Raw genomic sequence first — 6,857 nt, forward strand, 5'->3', positions numbered from 1 at the left:
AATGTAAATTAAGTGTCGTATTATATGTACCCCTCTTATCTTGGTGCTTGCTTACATGTATTTGAAGACTAACGACTAGCGTTCTCATTTTGAATTTTTTCAAAATTCACGATCAAAAATCAATGCTTGATTATTGATATTAAAGATCGAAGGAAAAAAATGAAAGAAAGGAAAAATCAAATGAAAATTATTCCATTTCTCATTCGTTGCGATTTACATAATTTCATGAATAGAATCGAATAAAAAGAATAGAAAATATAATCGGCACGTATTAATTATATTGCAATTAAGTACGTTAAGGATACAATAAAAAAAACAAAAAAAAAAAAAGGGAAAAAAGAAAAAAGAAAAAAAAAATATCTAAGGAACGTATGAAATTATAGATAATTAATCAAATTATCGTACTCTTATATCTATAAATAATAAAAGATAATATTAATTCGATTAATTATTCCATTTGTTACGTATGTATACATAACAATTATAAATATTAAATAATGATTTTAATTAGAGACAGTAGTAGAAAATAAATTTGAGAGCCTCTGAGAGACTCATGGATGAAGAAAGTGTTGCCAGTCGTTTGTGCTGCTATGACCCGGAGAGCAAGGACCTCTGGTCCTTGACGCGCTTAACTTCTTTTATTTCTTTTTCTTTTCGTTTCTTTTCCATTTTTTTCTTTCTTCTTCTTCTTCTTCTTCTTCTTCTCCTTCTTCTTCTTCTTCTTCTTCTTTTCCATTTTTTTATTTCATTTTATTTTTTCCCGTTTCTTTTTTCCTTACATTTCGTTTGATTTCTTTTTTCTTCTTGCACGTAGACTGCTTGACCTTCTCAGCAGTAAGAATTCCCCAATCCTATTCGTCCTTTGGCGTCCTTTTTAATTGTTTTCTCTCTCTCTCTCTCTCTCTCTCTCTCTCTCTTTCTCTCCTCTCCCTATGTTTTTTCCTTCTTTCTTTCTTTCTTTCTTTCTTTCTTTCTTTCATTCTTTCATTCTTTCTTTCAATTTTTTTTTTTACTCTTCTTCCTTCCCTTCAATCCTGAATCTACTTCGGAGAAAAGGATACGCTTCATTAGAGTGAACAACCATAACTACAATCGAACAACTTATCTCTTTTTGAGGGACGAATAGAGAGAAAGAGAGAGAGAGAGAGAGAGAGAGAGAGAGAGAGAAAGAAAAGGAAAGAAAAAGAGAAATGGACAAACATAACGTCAATGATTTATCATTAATTTATTTCGCGTGAAATTTGAATTTATCAAACGACAGGACAAACCCACAATGTATCGAGATCTTTCGAGAGGAAAAAAAAAGAAAAAGAAAACAAATAAAAAAAAAAAATATATATATATATATATATATACAGGATGTCCAAAAAGTATGGAACTAAAAATTTATACTATATATTACTAGAGATCAAATAAATGATAAAAGCTTCTATATACTTATGACCAAAAATGTTTTATTGAAAAGATATATTGCTTTTAAATATATTAGGTTGGAAACTATGAAACGGGCGTTTTTGTTTAATTTTTTTATTTTCATTCAACGCCCATTTCATAGTTTCCAACCTAATATTTATAATTTATTGTTTAATTTTTTTTATGTTTAATTATTTTTGTTTAATTTTTTTATTTTCATTCAACGCCCATTTCATAGTTTCCAACCTAATATTTATAATTTATTGTTTAATTTTTTTTATGTTTAATTATTTTTGTTTAATTTTTTTATTTTCATTCAACGCCCATTTCATAGTTTCCAACCTAATATTTATAATTTATTGTTGTAGTTATAAGAAAGCTATGATAATTTCTTCCTTTGCAAGAACACAGACTTTCATTCATCAAATCATTGATTACTTAAACTCTTTCTATAATATATCAATTCTATTGGAAATAATAATAAATGGATTTTGAATAGATTCCCAAAATTCATCTATTGTTTTTATCGTATTTTTTTTCTTTTTTATAAAATAACTCTTTTTGCATAATCCTATAAATAAAAGTCCAGAGACATTAAGTCAACTGATCATGCAGGCCAATTGATTGTTGACACAATCATTAATTCGACGATTGAAAATAAATCGTACATATTATTAAATGCATCTTTCTTTTTAATAAATCATTTTTAAACATAAGTTTATATGAACCTTATTTCATTCATTTGATCTCTGTAATACGTAATACAAGTTTAATCTCATTACTTTTTGGACACACTGTATATATATATATATATATATATATATATATATATATGTATAGCGAAGAAAAAAAAGAAGGAAAAACAAAGAAAAAGAAAAAAAAAAAGAAATCGGTATTCGATCATACGATTTATAACAATTGAATTTGTACAAAATTCAATTAAAATCTTTTCGATATGTTCAATCCCTTCTACACTTTTTTCTCCTCCCACCCCACCCCCTACCCCTGCCTCACACAACCCATCCATTACTAGGTATTTCAATTTTTTTTGTCGAGATTAAACCGAGGACATCCTCTGTACGTCGATGCAAGTCAAAATGGGAATCTTCTTTAAAACTCAAAAAATCAATTTTTATATACTTCGAATTGCACATTGAATCTGATTCATTATAACAAAAAAATCAACATGCATAGGCAGTATACATAGTAGTAAATACTCCGATAGTTTTTTTTATTAAAATTAAAAGTTTTCAATTAATGAAGATCTTAAATTTTAAATTAAAAAAAAAAAAAATAAATAAAAGAGAGAAAAAAAAATTTGTAAGAAAAAAATTTTTAATCTCGATAAATAAAGGAAAGAAAACAACGATAAATAGAAAAAAAATTTTTAAATTCTTTCGTAATATATTTTCATATGAGTATGCTTAATGAGAGAAAAAAAGAAAAAAGAAAAAAAAACAAGAAACAGAAAGAAAGGAAAATTAAGAAATCGCGAAAAGTGATGAAGAAATTCCCCCTCCCTCCTCAACCAAAAAAGAAAAAAAAAGAAAATAAAATAAAAAAAAGAAGATCCCTGATATATTGACAAATCGTTGACTGATTTTATGCTTGCACAATGCACATAGTACGTGCACATTTACGTGCAATTATTATTATGATATAAAATTGTGTAAGTTGTTACTATAATCTTTTATTTTATTTTATTTTATTTTATTTTATTTTATTTTTATTTTATTTTTTTTTTTTTTTCATAGATACACATTCATATAATTAATTTTGATAGTAGTAATTTTCCTATATCTTTAACATTATAATGACGATTTTATCAAATTTGATTAATGAACGAATCATTAATTAAATTATGAATAAATGAAATAGATTAATTTTTTCCAAATGATATTCAATGTCAACAAGATTTTAATTACGAACATTAGAACAGGAATTTGTGAATATTAGAAAAAAAATTAGAAAAAAAATTTATTTGCCAGAGATTAGATGAAACGTTGAGTTTCGTTAGAATTCTTTACTTTCGTTTCGTTTCTTTTCTTTTTGTTTTTTTTTTTTTTTTTTTTAAACATTCGATATACGAAGAAGAAGAAAATCGGAAAAAAGAGAAAATATATGTTTTTGAATAACTATATCAATTATTGATATTAGCTGTGCCATTGAAATAATTTATTACGTCGATTATCTCTACTCGAGTCGATATATCAAACGAGAAAATTGAAACGTTCGCCTTAGGCGTTTCTTTTATTAAATGCTTGTACACGATAGTGTTGAATATAAATATGTCGGTGATAAAGTAAATCGTTGTTAACCAAGTCACAAAGATATTACAATTTCCCTTTTAAAGATATCATTCATTGTATTTGATCCTAAACGGCTTACAGGATAAACAAAAAATTACTTTATTTTACGAGACGAGATAGTATACACACACACACACACACAGAGAGAGAGAAATACACACGAACACATGTGTACGCACGTCAAGTATGTAATTTATCTTATCAACAACTCCCTCTCTTCTTTTACCGTCCCCCCACCCACTCTCCCACCCTCCACTCTCACTCTTTCTATCTGTCGGATTACAACCAAGCGAAGACAAAAATAAAAAGAAGAAAAAAAAGAAAAATGAGGAAAAATAATGATGATATAACAAAGGAAAGGAAAAGAAATTAATAAAAAAATTAAAAAGAAAAAAGAAATAGGAAAGAAGAAAAAATATGAAAATAAAAAAAAAGAAATAATAATAATAATAATAATAATAATGACAATGTAATAATGAAGAGGTGAAAAGAATGGATAAAAAAATATTAATGCTATAATAACGAAAAAAACAAAGAAATAAAAAAAGAATAAAAAAAGAAATAATATAACATAATTGATTTCATACTATACACGAGTGAACGTGTGTTTATTGGTTGTTCATTTCTTTTTTTTTTTTTTTCTATTTTCTTTTTCTTTCTCTCTCACCTCACTCCCTTCCCTCCACGTCATTCATCCTATAAATAAGATCATTCGATCTTATTTATTTCATTTCTTTTTTTTATTATCTTTTTTTTTCACTTTTTTCTATTTTCTTTCTTTTTTTTCTCTTTTCTTTTTTTTTTTTTTTTTTTACAAATTTGTGACATCATTATCGAAATTGAAGCAGTTCGCAAGGTCAAATCGATTAATTTCACTTTTAGAAATTTTTTTTTTTTTTTTTTGAAAAATTTAAGTGTCAAATGCACTCAACTCAGAGTTCTCACTTTTAATACGCATAACAAATTTATCATAATTCTTTTCATTCATTTAAAATGAATTTCGTCAAATGACGAAAATTTTCTTGATATCGTCGATATGAAAAATAAATTTCTTTGAAAAAATCAATCCAATTGAAGTACATACGTACTATGACGCATCGTAAATCAATTACAATTATGCAATACAATTTGCAGCGGACAAAATTCATCATACATTCTACGAAATTATATATTAAATCGAAATTTATATATTTAAGGGGGAATTTTGACAAAAGAAAAAGAAAAAAAAAAAAAAAAAAAAGAAAAAAAAGAAAAAAAGAAAAGAAAAAGAAAAACAATTTATATTATTCCATAACATTTCGTCACTTTTCGTATTACGAAGCTAATCGATTTGCCAAGTGAATGGCTCATTTGTCTCTCTCTCTCTCTCTCTATCTCTCTTTCTCTCTCTGTCACTGTCTGTCTACATCTCTTTGTCTCCGTCTAATGGAATAAATTAAATAATAAATTTTTTTATAATAATACCTTTCCATTCTTTTGTAAAATATATTCGAACGGATATAAAAGATTTAGCGTTATTTCTTCGTCGCATTCCATCCTAGATTCCACGGTTGTACTGCTTTAAACGAGGAGCAGGAGGGAAGAAGAGCAGGGAGGGGGGAGGGTGGGGGGGCAGGGAGGGAGAAGAAGAGCAGAGGGGTGGGAGATATCTACACAACAACAGGACTCCACCGGCCTCATCGCGACCGGTGGCGAACTACAGGGCCCGCAGAAAAGAAAAAAGAAAAAAAAAAAAAAAAAAAGAAAAAGAAAGAAAAAAAAAATGGAAAAAAAAGGGGAGCAAGAGCTATGGGGCGTGGCTTTTAAGACGAGAGCAAAAAAGGTAGTCGTAGAGAAAGGGTTAAGGATGACAAAGACGGGGACCGTGCGGTCTCCGAAATAGGAGGGGGTAAAGTGGTAGAAAGGGGTGTTGGAAATAACTTCAGCCTTCCTCCCTATTTCACAAGAAAAAAAAAAAGAAAGAAAGAAAGAAAGAAAGAAAAAAGTAAATAAAAAGAAAGAAAGATAGAAAGAAGAAGTCCTACGATATATTAATACGAATAAATTTGTACGAGATTAAAAGCGTCTATTAGATGTAACTTAGAATTTTGTTAGAATTCTTTAATTCTTTTTTCTCTTTTTTTCTTTTTATTTTAACATACGTATAATAATATCTAATCGTATAATCATTTAATTCGATTTATAATATTAATGTTTTTAAATTTTTTATTAGAATATTATTTTAATCCTTTATTACATATAGATATATACGCATATAATTATATGTATTTTTATAGATTAAAAAAAAAAAAATATATATATATATATATGTTTGTATGTATTAAATAAAGAAGGAGTTAAAAATGACATTTGCATTATTTAAAAAGGAATGGGTTTTATTCTGGTCACGTTAAAAATCCTGAAAATGTCTTCTTGATTTCGTAGAGCGATTACGTAGTGTACGTAAAAGTAACATCGTTGAAAACTATGGTTGAACTGTTTTCAAAGAACGGTCATTGTCTTCAACATAAGAAAATTCAAGGTGAATACGCTCGTTTTGAGTCACCAGCAATTTATATCCCATTCGTAATGCTCTCGCTTGATTAGAGTAATACGTGTATTTCTTACTTTTGAACGTTCGAACGTATGTTTCATACTATCCAAAGCTAATCGTTAATTAAATGATAAAATAATAAAAAAAAAAAAAAAAAAAAAAAAAAAACGTTACAACTAATTATTTTATAATGAAACTGTGAAGTAATAAAATATGTATATGTCTATATATAATCGTATTATATGTATTTATATTATTATAATACATAATGTTATCATATATATATATATATATATATTATATATAAATATTATTATATATTATATATAACATATTAGAATAAATAATAAAATAAATAATAATATAAATTACAATAATTATCCTAAAAATGATTAATTTTAATATATATATATATATATATATATATATATATATTTACTTATATAACTATATAACTATATAACAAACATATATAATAACATATATATATATAACTTTTGGAGAAAAAAAAAAGAAAAGTACGTAAATTATCCTGACAGAATTTATACGTGAGCGAGATTAAAAGTAATCCGGAACAGTGTGTAAACTTATTCAATGATAAA

Source organism: Vespa mandarinia, chromosome 20 (assembly GCF_050613455.1).
Source record: "Vespa mandarinia isolate Hongniang chromosome 20, ASM5061345v1, whole genome shotgun sequence".
Classification (NCBI taxonomy): domain Eukaryota; kingdom Metazoa; phylum Arthropoda; class Insecta; order Hymenoptera; family Vespidae; genus Vespa; species Vespa mandarinia.